The following is a 16,528-nucleotide window of genomic DNA, read 5'->3' as shown; positions in this document are numbered from 1 at the left end:
CAACCTTTGTAGCCTCACTGGGCCAAGGCCAAAGTCATACCTAGGGAGCTATGGAAATCCTGTCCTGTGCTGCATCAAATGTACCAGCAAAAAAGACACATACAATCTGGCTACCATGACAGATAGTAAGCTGGGCTGGCCTGGAACAAGGACCCCCACTAGATTCAGACTGTCAAATGCTGAAGGATCCCAGGCTGAGGTGGGGCCCCGGAAGCCTGTGGGGGTTCTAAGAGGATGCTGGCTTCACCTGCAGCCAGGGGCAAGGGGCCTCAAAATAGAGTGAGGGCTGATCTGTATGTCAGAGACCACATCAGCATGTGCAGGGGAGGCGGTACCATGCTCTGCCTGCCAACAGGCCCATTTTGGTCACCATCTGCAGTAAAGAGTGGGACACCTGTCAGAAACAGCTGCTGACGGCAGATCGGAGTGTGTGGGGTGCTTTGTGGTGGCCTGGAGCTGGGCATGCTGCCGGCCCACAGGAATGCCAACCGCCTGGTGTGGAGGGAGGCGGTGAGAGAATCCTGTTCCTCACTTCCACACGGGCAGGGTGCTTACCGACACTTCCTGCCTCCCTGGACACAGGTTCCACCTGTTGTCACTCTCGTGGGCAGAAGAGACAGCAGGGTTCCCTGTGGTGCAAGAGAAATGCCAGAACAATCCTGCAGCAAGCCTAAGACCTCCTGTGGTAAATACTTCAGGCATCTCTGTAGAGGGGGGAATGGCACTGGGCATGATCCTGGCTCTGTTGGAAAGACTGTTCCCAGTGTGTGGCACTGAAGTAATAGGTTGGGCCCTTCCTTATATGGTTCACCCTAATGGGGTTTAATCTTTGAAAGTATCTGGACATTTCTCTTTAGATAAATGAAGTTCAGTTCACCAACATAAAATAAGAAACTTTAATCCTATAACAACTTGTAGTGAGAAATCTTTCCAAGTGAGTTACGTACACCGCCATCTGTCAGCTTTCACTGGCCACCAAGTCTTTATGTGTTCCTCATGTTAAATACGCTCATGGGCACTGCCCACTCTGCTTCCGTTAACTAAAACCATTCTCAGTAGTAGTGTGGCTTTTGTACCTCTTCCATAGATCAGAGGTCTGGGCTCTCAAGGGCACAGAGACTCAAGGGATCAGAGGGCTGACCATGGGGTCAGCCATTTGCTGTTACCTATTCGTATCTGTGTGTCAACACATCCAGAATTTGTTGGGTCTCAGCAAGAGCCCACATTGGGTTTCCTGGCATAGGCTGGGCCTACCAGAATGTGGGATATACGCTGTGGCCTCCAGTTTTTCAGGGCCATCTGATAGCTGGCCTGCCTTTTGAAGGTAACAGCTCAGCTCAAAGCCCACATCCCAGGCAGGAACAGTCACAACCCCATTAGAGGTGCTACCAGCCTGGGCTCTCTTAGCTTCCTTTCGATCTGGGTCACCTCAGCAGCCACAGGGTTCACAGGGCCCACCCTTCTGCAGAAGCAGGGAGCTCAGCATCCCATCCCTATGTCCTGCTGGTTCAGCACAGGCGGGGCCTGTTGGGCTGTGTGAAGACATGGCACTCTCCCTCTCACAGAGGGCCATAAGATTTGCTCCTGTGACTGGGTCTGTCACTTAGAGATGTCACAGTGAGGCATCTGGATTCTAAACTCCTTCATCTGCTTTCTCTCTGTGTTGTGGCCTCTTTTCCTTTTGTCCTAGGTCCTAAGTTCCCAGAGCCTTCTCTGAAATGCCCCAGAACATTCATACCAGTCACTTCTTATTGATAGGACTGGTAAGCAAGAACCTGCGGCTTCCTGGGAGGATCTAAGAGCCTGGCAGGAACTAGGCAAGGTGCCTTTGGTGCGCAGACCTGTCGAATTATTATCTGGTTACCCTGACGCCATCTTCTTTCTGGGTACTTGCCCTCACTCTGCTAACCAGGAGGTGCTTTGACTGTGGGGTCTGTGGGCATAGCGTTGAGTAGATGTGGTGTTCTCTTCAATCCTCAGAAACAAACTCTTCTAAATAGCAGGAGAAACCAGGCTTGCGACCAATGTCAGGGCCACAGGCAGGAAAAACAAATTTGTGGCTTAAACATTGACTTTGGAAAATTCCTCATGGCTTCTGTGTTGCAAAAGGAACTCATCATTGATAAAATCTAAATGCAACCTCCCAGGATCTTGCAGCTAAGCAGTTTATGCAAAGGGCTTTCCCCACCCCCATCCCCAGCATGCCCATGCTCATGCCCATGCCCATGTTTGGACAGGGTTTCTGTTGTTGACATACTCACATGGCTTCTCTGTGCCTCTCTCCCAAGCTAGCAGCCATATTTGGAAATGGACTTGATAGTCTTCCAGTTGCTTCCACTGAGCAACCCGGGCTATGGGAGGGCACACGGTGAGTGTCATAGGGTTGCTCGTTTGATATGATATTGTGCAAAATGTGGCTTCAGAGCTTCCCACCTCAGGGAAGGCCTGGCAAGAGGATTCTCTGTGACTGGGGAGGACTTTCTACCTTGAAAGAGCTACTGGTTGCAAGAGACCCACCAATATTGCAGCTGCTACAGTAATGAACCTGCCAGGGGTCTCCGCCATGTCCTGAGGACCTGGCAGGAACAGATGCATTCTATAAGCAGCAACTCTCAACCTGTGGGTCATGGCCCCTTTGAAGTCACATACCAGATATTTACATTATTATTCATAACAGTAGCAAGATTACAGTTATGAAGTAGCAATGAAATAATTCTGTGTTTGGGGATCTGTATTATAGGGTCACACAGCATTAGGAAGGTTGAGAACCATGCCATAAGGGCTTCTGATCAGTTTAGGAGCAACTTCATATCTGCCACATGCTTGAGAATGGGAAGGAATGAAGCCCAGTACAGCCGAGGTAATGGGAAATGTGAAGGGAGCGGACAGTAGGCATCGTCTAGAGCCAAGCTTGAGATGAGCTCCAAATGGGAGAGTCAGCAAAGCTGAGGAAGGGCATCCCATGTTCAAGGGCTGCCCTGCCTTCTTCTTTCCTTCACGTAACATTGGCCTTTTGAGGCCTTTAAGTGTGGACTCTAATACATGAAGTATGATTCCAGTGTTGTGCAGATACCACCATCACTCATTTCTAGAACCTTCTGTCAACCCAAACAGAAACTCTATTCGTTAAGCAATGGTTCCACAGCTCCTGGAACCTCAATGAATCTGCCTATTCCAACTGCCTGGTAGCTGGATTATGTGGTCTTGTCCATTTGTGCCTGGCTTATTTCATTTTGTACCATGCCTACATGGGTCACTCGGATAACAGCTTGTATTCTTGTATTTAAGTTTCTTTTCTAGCTAAATATTATTCTATTGTATGTGTAGGTCACAATCATCTTGTCCATATGTTCGTAATTAATGAACAACTATGCTGTTGCTTTTTTGGCTATTGTGAATGACAATATATGGGTCATTATCCACCTGTATGCCTGTCACAATGTACCTGTCACCTATGTCCTGTTAATCTTAGTGTACCAATGTTTGAATTCCCACTTTCAATTACTCTGAGTAGATACTTAAGAGTAGCATTGCTATGTGACCTGGGACTTTCCTGGGTAGCCTTACTTAAGAAATGTCTATCCATTACAAATAGAGAGGCTAACAGCAGAATGAAGAAAGGATTCCATACAGGTCCATCTTGGTGAACCAATTTGTTTATCGATCACGAGTGATTATAGGCAGCTAGCTACACTGCCAGAGAATCTCATGGGTGGCTTACAGGTAGCTAAGCTATGGAAGAGTCTCCACTCTCTCAGTTGTTTCCCTTCTCATGATGGTTCATTTGTCAAGTTGGCAGAGTCTAGACTCACCTAGGAGAAGGGCCTCTGAGAATGTTTCTGAGAGATTATCTTAATTATGTTAATGGTTTGGGGGGATCTGCTCACTGTGGGGGCTGTATCATTCCCTAGGCTTCAGGTCTTAGACTAGATTCAAAAGGAGAAAGCTAGCTCAATGCTGATGACCTTCATTCTTTGCTCATTTGCTCTTGACCATGCATATGAGGGGACTAGTTGTTTCAAGTTCCTGCTGCCTTGATTCCCTCACAGTGATGGACTATACCTTGGAATTGTGGGCCAAATAAATCCTCTCTATCTTAAGTTGCTTTGGTCAGGGGATTTTTATTATAGCAACAGAAAAAAAACCTAGAATAATCTTATAAGTGGGGAGTTGAGGGTCCTAATGAGATATCAAGAAGGTTTCCCAGTCTTCCCAGTTTCTTGAGGTGAATAGCCCAGCAACCCATGGAACCTCATGAATCACAGATGCTCTGATTCAAGATGGCGACCATGATGTACCATGAGATGCAGGAATACTTCACTGTTTGAGGAACCGCCCTAGGAGAGTGCCTTCTTACATTGCCATCATAGGGCCCAGGTGTCAAAATCTGCACCTCCTCCCAACACTTCTCATTCTCTATCTTCTATATTTTAAAATAACATTTATCCTTGAGGTTATAAGTATCTCACTGTCATTTTAATTTGAATTTTTCATTTTCTTAATAAGCACCCTTTTATGAGCTTATTAGGTAATTTACATCTTCATTGGTGAAATGTCTGTAACTTTTTTTTCCCTTTTTTCTCACTGATGAGACCTGAACCTAGGTACCCAGATAAATAACTCAGGGGCTCTATTGCTGATCCACATTCCAGCTGCTCTCCATTTTTGAAATGTGTTATTTGTACTTTTCTTATAAAGTGGAATTGCTTTTTTCTACAATCTGGGAACTAATTCCTTATCAGATGCAGGATTTGAAAACCCCTTTACTGTTTGGTGGGCTATCTTTTCACTCTCCTGACAACTCGTAGATGCACATAAATTTTTAATTTGATGATGTCCAAATTTATTTCCTTGTCTTGAATTGTCTGTGCTTTGGCTACTGCAGCCCAGAAACCAAAGTATAATTCCCTTACATCTTCTGAAAATCCAATTAAGATGTTCCTGTGTGTCTTTCCCAAAAGGTCCACTGCTGAACTTGTGGTCTAGGTTTGTGGTTTGTTTTGAGCTTGCTGTTGCACAGTGTAAGGCAAGGACCCAACACTCTTTTGCACACACCTCCAATCAGAGATCTGGGTGTGCCAACTTTTCCCCATGACTGCCTGTTAAGTTTGGATGTAAACTGTCCTTTATGGATTTATGTGTTTGAACCTTCAGCCCCAGCTGGTGGCGCTGTTCTGGGAGGCTGAGGAACTTTTGGGATGTGGTGCGCCTTGGCTGGATGAGGCAGGCCACCGAGGACATGCTTTTAAAGTGATGGCTCAGCCCTGCTTCCAGTCCTGTTATCTGCTTTGTGATCTCCCATGAGCTGTTGTCTCCTACCCCACCACTACTAATAAACTCGTCTCAGCTGCCATGATGCACTGTATCCTCTGAAATTTGGAGACAAAACACCAGCCCCCTGCCCCCAGGTATTTTGCCACAGGAACATAATAACACTCTTGTGGAAATCAATTGATCATCCATGTGAGTTGTGCCTTGCTAAACGTGCCCCTTAGCCTTCTCCTCACAGCATTGCCACCTCAGCAATGTGACTCTCACAAGAAGGTGATGACGGGTCATCTGGACATCTCTCAAACAGACTGTCATGGCCTGCAGGGTGTAGGCCCCTACAGCAGGTACAGAGTTCAGCGTCAGCCTGGATCCACAACTGTATTTCTTCTCACACATCTGTTCCCACTCCTCGGTTTTCTCTTCCATCAGCTACACCATGAGGAACCTTGACCTTCTTAGCTTCAGCCTTGGTCACTCACCCCCCTCCCTCTCTCTCTCTCTCTCTCTCTCTCTCTCACTCTCTCTCTCTCTCTCTCTCACACACACACACACACACACACACATACACACACACACACACACACACACACACCACCTACATATAAGAACATGCAAGCACACAGCTGAATTAGCACCATGTCATGGAGATATCAAGACCCCAACTTTGATCTGCTGTTCATTGTCTTCATCCTTCCAGAGAGTAATTTTCATTTCTCACTGTGTCTCAGCCCCGCCAGGCCAGCCCAGCCTCTACCCCTCCTATAGATTCAGATCCTATATTGTGGTAATCGCAACACACACACACACACACACACACACACACACACACAGAGAGAGAGAGAGAGAGAGAGAGAGAGAGAGAGAGAGAGAGAGAGAGAGAGAGATTGTTCTCCAGACCCCAAAGTGCCTCTGGTCCCAATTATTTTAATCCTCACGCCTTCTCTTATCAAGTCTCTGGTCAGGAGGATCCTCACTCTCCCACTCCACCCTGTGTTTCCAGAGCAGCTCAGTTGTCACCTCCTTGGTGATGGCCCTGATTGTCCCCAGGACTGTGCACCTGACGCAGAGTTGTGTCCTTCTGACATGCTGTGCATTCCGGCTGTTTATTGCTCTGACAGTCGCACCGATGACCAGTACTGATACCGGCCTCGGAACCAGCCCAGTCCCCTGTCACGCCTCTTCTGCTGTAGCGGGTGGTGGCCCTACAAACCCCTCAGCCCAGGAGCTCTCGTACGCTTCTCAGCGAGGTGGCGCCGGTTTCTCCCCCTGGATGTGAGGCACCTGAGGACAGACAGTGTCCTCTTTCCACCTCTGCAGCCCCAGCCGGAACCTGGCACACAGCAGGTGCCGATAAATATTTGCTAAATAAAGGAATGCATGACTTCAAACTCGGCTTTTAAAGTTCTGCAGCCCTTGGAAAATTCCACAGTTTAGGCAGCTGCTCCTGTCCTCTGTGCAAATAGGCACTTTATCAATCCAAGGCTGGCAGCAGATCTGCTGAGCCTAACTCAAGCCTCGGGCTTCTTCCCAGAGCAGTCCTTCCACTCAAACGGGGCTGCATCTGCCTCCCTTGATAGGTGCTTCTGCCAGGAGCCAGGAAATGCCTGATGCATGCCTCCCCTTCCCAATGCTATTTTCAAAGCGATTCAGAAGCAATGGTGATATTTTTTGCCCTTAAGAACAAGACAACTTCTTTGACATAATAAGGTTAAAAAAGAAACTGAAAAAAAAAAAGAAAAGAAAAAGAAAGAAAAAACCTGCACCGCATTTCCTTTCAGCTGGGTGGAAAAAAACCCCAATCTCCAGTTCCAGCTGGCAGGGCTGCTGGACTCTCGCTTTTGAGGAGAAGGGGAGCGGAAAGATCAGCCCTGTGCAGCTGAGGACTTATTTTTGGCTGTGCAGCTGGTGAGGAGTTGCTGGCAGCAGGCAGCATCTCCTCAGCACCGAGGCAGGGGCATGACACGGATGGAAAAGGCCCTCTTTGGGGCTGGGTACCACACTGTGGTTGACAACACTGACAAGTTGGAGTGATTCAGGGCAAAGGACTCCCAGTGGGTGACCTCTGGGTCCACGATTTGAGGTTCCCTGGGGAAAAGGGATGCTTACTGAAGCAGTGGTTCCAAGAATCCTCCCTTCTGCCCTTGAGGACAGTGCTCTGCTGAGAGGGCAGTTGCCTTAAAGCAGGTGAGCGAAATGGCACCAAGCCAGAGTCCAGGTCGCTCACTATGAAGGGAGCTGTTCTCGGTGCTTCACACGGAGAGGGTGACCAGACCTTTCACATAAGTACGGATTGCCTAGCCACCAGGAATGTGGGAAGAATCATCATCTTTGGGTTGACTGAGAGGAATCCAGCTTCTTAGATTTGGATTGTGTGTGTGTGTGTGTGTGTGTGTGTGTGTGTGTGTGTGTGTGTGTAAAACACTACTGGGGGGAGTCTATGAAGTTATCTCTATGGCCAGTAAAGACCACTCACATCTTTTTTTCTTGAAACCTGGTCTCCTGTATCTGGGGCTAGCCTTAAACTTGTTATGTGGCTGAGGATAACCTTGAACTTCTGATCTTCCAACTCCACTTCCTAAGTGCTTGCTTACAGGTGTGTACCACCACATCCACCATCATTCCTGGTTTCTGCGGTGCTGAGGAATGATGGTCATTCCCTCAGGGATCCGAGCCCGCCAGGCATCCCACCCCCGAGCTTCATTCCTCGTCTGAGGAATTTTTTAACAGCCTCCAAAATGTAGATTTCTATAGAGAACTTAAAAGATCCATTTTCTTTGATCAGAAGCATAGCATTATTACCAGTTTGCTTTGAGCCCTGTCTGCTCTTCCTATCAGGACGATGATGTGACAGCCCAAGGTCAAGGTTAGCTCAAGAAAGAGAAGAGGCTTCTGTCCACTTTGTCTGTCAGAGCAACGTGACAATTGCCTTGTTTCTCTGTCTTTTTTCTTTTTCTGGTAATTTAGAACAACAGGAATAAAAAGTCCTAAAGACTAAGAAAAAAAACAGTATTATTAAAGAGACACTTTAGGGTTTTTTTGGATTAATATTCCATCTAGAGACCCAATTTTTCAAAACCATCTTCCTGTTCAACGTGGCATAATTTAAAATGGAAATCTAAAGCAAGAGAGTATGGAGTAGGGGGAAGAGGCAGCAATGCTCACCGGCAGAGTGGCCTCTGTTTAAGCTTAGAGGTGTGTGACAGCCTGCTTGTCGTTCCCATCCTAGTGAAGCCATGGGGAAGATAGGGCTCTGTCCAAGGGGATCTCTGGACATTAAGCCTGGATCAGCCAATGGTGCTAGGAAAGGGCATCCAGCCGCAGGCAGCCTCGCCTGGGCTCCCACATGGCATGCTCTCCTGAACTCACCCTCCAGAATCCTGCCCCATCCCCAAACTCTATGGTCTTCTGACTTTCCTTGCAAATGAGCTCAACCCAGTGGACGTTCATGGAGCTTCTGTAAAGTACCAGGGCCCAAGTTAGTTCCAGAGGAGTAACGTGAAAGAAGAGAAGGTTCTAGTAGTCATTAGGGTCCTTGGTTTGTTTGCACCTACGATTTATTTCACAAACATCAGAGGGGGCTCCGAAAAACACAGCAGGGCCAGGGGGAGTACGTGGTGTGAGAGATCTGGGAATAAAGGCAAAACATACGTCCACGGGCCACTGAGTTTCTCCCTGCTGCTCAAACAGAAACACAGCTGTGGTATCCAGCTCACAGTATAGCCCTTGTCTCCAAGCTGTCTGGGGATGAAAAGCCTTACATATAATTCCAGGGTATGGAAAGGTGGAGTCTGGCACACAGTAGGCACTTGAGATGTTGCTGCTTGGATGGCAGCCAATGACAGCAGTCTCCAAGAGGCCATGCCTTGGGGCACAAATATCAGACTTATTGGCTTTGGCCAGAGGCCCCAGGAAGGTTCTGCCTCCCAAGTGTTGGGATTAAAGGCCTGTGCCACCATGCTGGGCTAACAAACATTTCTAAGGGCAGCACCCCAGAGTAAAGAGTAAATGCCCTCGGGCAGTCAACAAACACAGTAGCTGGCACCGTGCTCCAGGCTTCCCCTGCAGAGCCGAGCACCACCTGCACTCATCCTGAAGGGCATCCTCGGCAGGCCATGCTCAGGGGACCACAATGTGAGTTCTTTCTCATCGTGGTCATAAAAAGCAATCTCAATTCCGTTCCCTGCACCATGTCTCTGTTTTTCCTCCCAGTGGTATTTCCCTTCAATGATACAGCCTCTTCTGCACTAAGCTCTACCTGTGAGGAAATGAGATCTTGTTGAACTACTACACCTCTGCCTTTGGGAAGTGGCGTTTCCTTCCATGGCTCCTGTCACTTGATGGTAAGTAGACTACAGGATGGGAAGGCTCTAGAAAGGAGGAAGGGATGTCTCAGAAGAGCATGCACTGGAGCGATGTGAGGGCTTCCTTCTGGCAGGCTTTGCTTTTGCCAAGGATGTAGAGCCACACAGAGGTGGGGATTTCCATGGAACCCTGATGAGCAGTGTGGACAAGCCAGTATCCGCTTGGGCATGGCCCATCTGGACAACCATGTAAAGACTGACAGAAGCAGGAATCTCTATGAAGTGCCCCGATTAACTTCAGCCTAGGACTATATGCTTCAGACCACCTTGTTCTTATTTTATTGCCTCTGAAGCAATAAGATAATTTATAAATAAAATAAAAGGAACTGTCCATAGTCTCTTGGCCTTTGGCATTCTTCAAGTAGGTGGGACAAAAAGAAGTTGTGAAAAATGTGGAATAGATGGGTGTGTCATCCCCTGGGCCCAGGGAGCCTGTCAACTGCCCTGTAGTGAAAGAACTTCTATAGGAAAGATGCGCACCATCAGGAGATGTAGACTTTCCCAACAGCTCACCACGAATGAAGAAGCCCTGATTATAATATGCCTAGCTCTGAGCTGAAGTGGATCATGCAAGATGCTACCCAGACTTCTGCGATAACATACAATCTGGCCTGGACTTGTGGCTTCTGCCTCCTCTGTTCCATTCATACAGCCTCTTTGTGTTCCTGTAATTTCTTCAAATCATATGATGCAAGTACCTGATATCTTCGGCAATAGGGTCTTACCCTCATGTTTTAGCCCTCACCCTATCTGAGGAGCCACTGGGGATTCATGGCTTCTGCGGGAGGGAGAGTTGATTTCCTTTTAGGATGTGGCTTTAGGTAAGTTGACCATGCCCCAGTGCATGGCCCTACTCCTATGACATATTGGCAGCTAACTGGACTCAGTGGGCTAAAGAAAGAGTACATGAAGATTTGAGGTAATGGTAGGAATAGCAGGGAGAGACTCGGGGTGGATTTGATCAATACCTATTGAATACACATACATAATTCTCAAAGAATAATTTAAAAATATATTTTATAGAAGGAAGCTAGTTGGTAGAAAGATCAGAAACCCTTATGGCCCTAGGCTATTTGTGGCTAAATAGAGCATGCTTTAGTAAAGCCTACAAGGCCTTCTGGAGGAGGCGGGTGCTATGCAAATGACCCACAAAGGATCAGAACTTCCTGAGGCTCAGAGCCTCTGACTGTCATCGGCCTTCCCAGCTCACTAGCCCTCTTCCACTCAGGAGTGTCCTTTTTCTTTCTTAGTAAACTGATAGGCTAAAGGAATAGAAATGTTATTTCTGCCATTATCCATGTGTTACTCATCCAATTTACCAATCTGGGACACAAGATTTGGAGCTCTCAGGAGATGTGCTCTGGACTCTGATGTATAGCAATCTCCTGCCCCCAAATACAGCTAGAGTTTTAGAGTGTTTGGCCTTAGCCTAGTGGTCTAAGAAACGACCTTGTCAGTGCAAGCGCTTTGATGATCATTTAGCCCTGGGATGGTAGAGTCTGTTGTCACCATTCTAGCCCCTCCCCCCTTTGCTGGGCTGCACAAAGGGAATGGGGAGGGGAGGCAGGGATTTTGCCTTTGGTAGAGCTCTGGTACTCAGAGACAGCTTGTTTGAAAACACAAGCTATTGTCTTTGGGACCATCGGCTCTGGCTGCCAAAAGTCCAGGTGCCTACTGTTAACTCTGGCTTCTCTACCAAAGAAATACCAAGCAGCCTCTTTCTTCTGGAAAGACTCATGAGAACTGCTCTCAGAAGGAAGATGAAGTGATACAGTACTTATGAGTCAGTCTAAACATACCAGGTGCAGAGCTAGCCAATTGCTAGCAGATCCCTAGAGACCCATTGTGAACATGGGTGTGGTTCTGGTCTTAGGGTCTAACCTAGGGTCTGTAGCAGATTTATGCTACATAAGTCCTATGAGCCATCCAGTCACAACAGCTGTCTGGTTATCCACTTGCTGGGTGGCCTGCAGCTCACATGTGGCATTTCATGTCAGACCTGCTCACATACAGACACGGGACCTGCACAGTGACCACATGCCTGATCACATATGGCACCTGCGATCATCCTGATTCAAGTCAGTGCTGGTTACTTACTGGTCACAGAGCTGTCTGACCATACCCATGGGCTGGTGACATACTGCAGCAGCTGCCTCTGAGCAGCTTAGACGCTACACCAGGCATCTGTAACTAGGCCATCTCTGGGCACTTATGATTCTGCACTGCAATTGAGTATGCAGACTACTTCCAGGCCAGCCATGAACCATGCATTCTGTTTACATTACTGTCACTATCTCCAGCGTCACCAGGGCATTAGTCACAACATGGAGGTCACCTCGTGTCCAGAGCCTTATGTGGTAACCACACATCATGCAAAGAATTACTGTGTCATTCCCTCTGAGGGTAGCATTTTTGTGTGCCTAGAATGCAAGCCCATTTCACACAAACCTAATGGATCCTTGTCAGCTGTATAGTAGACATTAGCACTTTGCCTCACCTGAAAGTTGAACCATGGGAAACAAAGTATCAAAAGCATGTCCACCCTTGTGGGGAACCATCAGCCTGGTACCATACAGGGAGTCCATACAGGGAGTCCATACAGGGAGTCCATACAGGGAGTCCATACAGGGAGTCCATACAGGGAGTCCATACAGGGAGTCCAGGAGCAGCTGGCCAGGCAGTTCTCTCACTGCCCAAGCAGAAGGGTCTCCTGCCTTCTCACACTAAATAGACATGATTCGGGGGTAGGGATGCTGCTTTCTGATGCTCCTGAATTCTTCTGCTGTGTGGGACAGTTATGGGTAGTGAGAGAGGCCTTGCCCTTGTCGTGACGTGCATGTCCCAGGCTTATGGGTCATTTTCATAGGGGGGAACAGCGCTTTGAAGTCAACTAGTTTGACTTTTCCGATATCATCTGTGACAAAAACAAAGGGCAACAGGAACAGTGATGGCCATGGGCCATGCCTCTGATTCCAGCGTGATGGATACTCACAGTGACACACTTAGCCATGGGGTGTTATAATTACAGGACATGCTTGGCTACTGAGGGTATTTACCCACAGCAAAAAGAGCATCACACACCAGGTCCCAGGAGAGGGCACCAGGGAACCATGAAGGCAGAGAGAGGAGGTCTGGGCCAAGAACAGAGGGGAGGTGATTGTGGAGGACTGAACTAACTCCTCAAGGTCGTGTGGAAAGAACTTCACAAACTGAGCCTTCCTTCCTTCCTTCCTTCCTTCCTTCCTTCCTTCCTTCCTTCCTTCCTTCCCCCCCCCTCTTTCTTAGATTTGATCTTTTTCATCTTCCAAATGGAGACTCCAATGAGATACAGTACACAGAAACAGCTTGAAAGCCACAGTCTCTTCTTTCTAACAAATCTCAGATTCTGGAGCTTTCTGTGTAGATGAGGCTTGTTTTGAACTCACAGATCCATCTACGCCTGCCTAGAGGATGCTGGGATAAAAGGCACCACCGTGACCAGCCTTGCTCTATACATGCTCACTTTGCCTTCCATCCTGTCTGTCACAAATGCTTGGGAAGGCCATGGGCTGCTGTGGTGGGGGAGGATGGGGACCGTGGCTGGCATAGCCAGATCCTGGAGGACAGCTGGCCAGACTACCTTCCGGGGGTCATCAGTACCACACACATACACCAACCAGACAACTGCAGGCTACACTGTACCAGGAACACACAAGGTCACCCCTATGCAAGCTATAGTGGGGGCTACAATGCCACATTGTCACTGTCCCCTCTGGTCCCCTTTGCCAGCTCCTCTTTTGCTCTCTGTAGGGTGGTTGCTGCTATGTCTTTCACCTTGACCTCAAGTCTTCCCCTGGTGACTCAGGGTCTTCATGATTCACCTGTGACTGCTGGTACCACGTCAATGCCAGTACCTCCCATGTGGGCAACTCTTTATCCCTACCTCCTCACCACCTCCTGGAAGTTTCCATGTGGACTGCCCAGCAAGCCCTGCCAGTGCCACACCTAACACCAAAGGCTGCATCATCTCCTAATGTCCCACGATGCCAGGCTGTTTGTCTCAGGAGGGCCAGACCGTGGGGTTCCACTTTCCACCCACCCTTCCGAACAAGGCCCTGACTTGGGTCTTGTATGTTTCTCCTTATGTCACCCAGCTTTAACAAGAATCTCACCAGGCTGATTTAACCAGAACCTCCCAGGCCACCATATGATCCCCTCTATATCTGATGGGGATCCCAACCCACCCTTCGGTGGACAGAGGCAGAATCCTTCCCCATTCTCATTTACTCCCCCTCCACCACTCCTGGGCTCTGACTTCCTTCTTCTCTGCCCTCTTCAGAGTTGAGCATGACCACCTTTCTCAACCTCAAGATTCCATTTTAATAGTACCTTCCTAAGCAAAGGTGTCTTCATCCCTTCTAGCAAGTTATGGAATTGCTTATTTTTTGTTTACTCTTCCCAGATAAGACTGACGTAACTCTTACCTCGGGTTCTGAGCCTGGCCACCCCTGAGCAACACTCGAGTTAAATATCTGACTGTAGCTGGGGACCTCTCTGATCCCATGTACAGCCTAGGCTGAGGGCCTCTCCCTGGACACCCTTCTCTTCTCCCCAAGAGGGTAGAGGAAGCAACGTATGCCCTGATTCTGTGGGAAGGCCTGGGAAGGTTCTAGTGTGCCAGAGCACCACCAGGTCGCTCTTAACAGCATTCCCTAGAATTTGTTCCAAGTCAGGAGCTGGCTTTTACGTGCTGCCAGCACGGCACAGGGCCTGCCAATGATCTGCAGCGAAGGTGGCAGGGCAAGTGGCCTGAGGATAAGGCCATGCTTTGATTTCAAAGGGGGAGCCACCGCCCCCTTCCCTTAAGGGTGCAGAGGCATTGTCACATGTCCAGGATGGCAGTGCTCTATGTGCCAGGCTTTTCTAATTTAAACTGCAAGGTCTGGGCTCAGAGCTATTACATAACAGGCAGGTGAATGTCATAACATTTTAGTGTGTGGCTGCCTGGAGCTGGGGTGACCTCAGGTCACAGAGAATAGTAAACATGGAAGATGTGAAAGTATTTGCCTCCCTCCTTCCAATCCTCTGGGGAAAGAGTGGCGTGAACGGATGGAGATCGCCCCTGAGGTTTATACCCTACTATCCGACAGAGCCCTGGAAAGCACCAATGTTTTCACCCTAGCTGTGCCCTAATGAAGCTAAACTCACTTCATCGGGGCATCGGGGCAGGAGGGGGTCATAGTGGAGGCTTAGATGTTCCCCAGCATCACAGCTTCTCACTGGGCTCTGTGCAGATGGAGCATGGCTGAGAGAGATTCAGTTGGGAGTGGCCAGCAGAATAATGCCTTGCACGTTCCCCGGAGTAAACGCACTTTAGACTCCTTCCTATTTCGAAGTGTCAGAAATGGTTTCCTAAACGTTTGTGCAAATGTCAAACTCACTGTCAACCCAAAACCACCTGGAAAGAAGCTAAGTGACAGGCAGTTAAATTAAGAAGCTATAATTTCACTGAAATGTTTCGGGGACCTTTTCAGCCACACGAACCGAACTAAGTGACTTTTAGTGGGGCTTAAAGTAGCCTGAGTTAGAATAGACTACATATGTCAACTTCCCTCACATATGTGCACACACAGATACACACAGAGACACAAAGACACGGGGGTGAGGTGGGGGGGAGGGAGGTGTAGGGGATAATAACCTAACATGTACAAAAATGTATAAAGACTTGATGGATACACTAAGTCACTCTTGTAGACTCCATAGGCGTTCCCACTGGACCTGCATACCCACCTCTGCCCCAGCTACAGACAGCCCCACAGCTGCCTAGCAACTTCTGTCATTGGCCCACTTCTGCCATCAATGGGCTCTGTGATCCTGAGCTGTCACTGGGCTTCCAATGTTGCCTCTAAAGTCATGTTGGTAATACAGTTGCTCTCACGGATGCTTCTGGAATGCCAGAGAAATCCCCACTTCTTGTCCTTTCTAAAGAAGAAGGTCTGGGGATCCTATTTTCAAGCCCAGCATTGCAAGAGAAATTGAAGTTTCTTTTCTCATTGTTTCCTCTCTCTCTCTCTCTCTCTCTCTCTCTCTCTCTCTCTCTCTCTCTCTCTCTCTCTCTCTGTGTGTGTGTGTGTGTGTGTGTGCATCATCTACTGTGGCTTTCTGAAGAATCTTTCTTATTGAGACCCAGGCTTGCTAATTAGTCTTGACAGCAGTCCAGCAGATACCTTCCTGTTGTGCCTCCCCAGCACTGGGATGAGAAGCTCAGGCCACACCTCTAGCTTTTTATGTGGCTTCTGTGGGTGGATCATACTGAGATCTTCATGCTTGTCCATCAAGCTCTGCACTCACAGAGCCACTCCCCCAACCCTGCTAGTACACAATCCCATACAAGTTTCCTTCACGAATTTGCGTGTCACCCTTGCGCAGGGGCCATGCTAATCTCTGTATCATTCCAATTTTAGTATATGTACTGCCAAAGTGAGCACCCCACAGAAGTTTCCTAAAGAGCAAGACATACTTGGGGGTAGAAGGAGTAGGGAGGAGTGGGAAGGCAGGGAGGGTAGTGGATGGGAGGTGGGTCAGGAAGTGACATGTTAAGATGCAAGCATTGGCTATCTGAGTCTATACCAGGAGCCAGTTGTTGACTGAGCAGGACCTCTTCCAAGCCCAGTCCAGGTTTCCATTATGGGGAAGAGTCCAGAGAGCACTCTTGCCCTGCAATGATCTCTTCAGGCTATTGCCACCCTCTGCCACCTGTGAATCTGAAAGTAAAGCTACTGTGCATGCTGCCTGCTAGCTCTAGCTAGTAGACCTCCAAAGGCCCATTGGATAGATTTCCATGAGAAATGTTGGCAGCGGTCTCTCCTGGCACCACCTTTATGACTCTAGACCAGAGCTCCAAATGAGAGACAGGT

The 16,528-nt window shown here is 48.3% G+C and overlaps 1 protein-coding gene and 1 pseudogene across 4 annotated transcripts in view; both read right to left on the bottom strand.

The window, feature by feature from the left end:
* Positions 1-16,528, bottom strand: part of Msra (methionine sulfoxide reductase A) — a 317,918-nt gene that overhangs the window by 16,219 nt on the left and 285,171 nt on the right. The gene's annotated exons all lie outside the window — the stretch shown is intronic.
* LOC127691824 (uncharacterized) lies at positions 15,999-16,099 on the bottom strand (annotated as a pseudogene).

The sequence above is a fragment of the Apodemus sylvaticus genome, chromosome 8 (assembly GCF_947179515.1).
Source record: "Apodemus sylvaticus chromosome 8, mApoSyl1.1, whole genome shotgun sequence".
Lineage (NCBI taxonomy): Eukaryota > Metazoa > Chordata > Mammalia > Rodentia > Muridae > Apodemus > Apodemus sylvaticus.
Note: the sequence above shows the minus strand (reverse complement) of the source record. Positions and strands in the feature narration are given on the sequence as shown.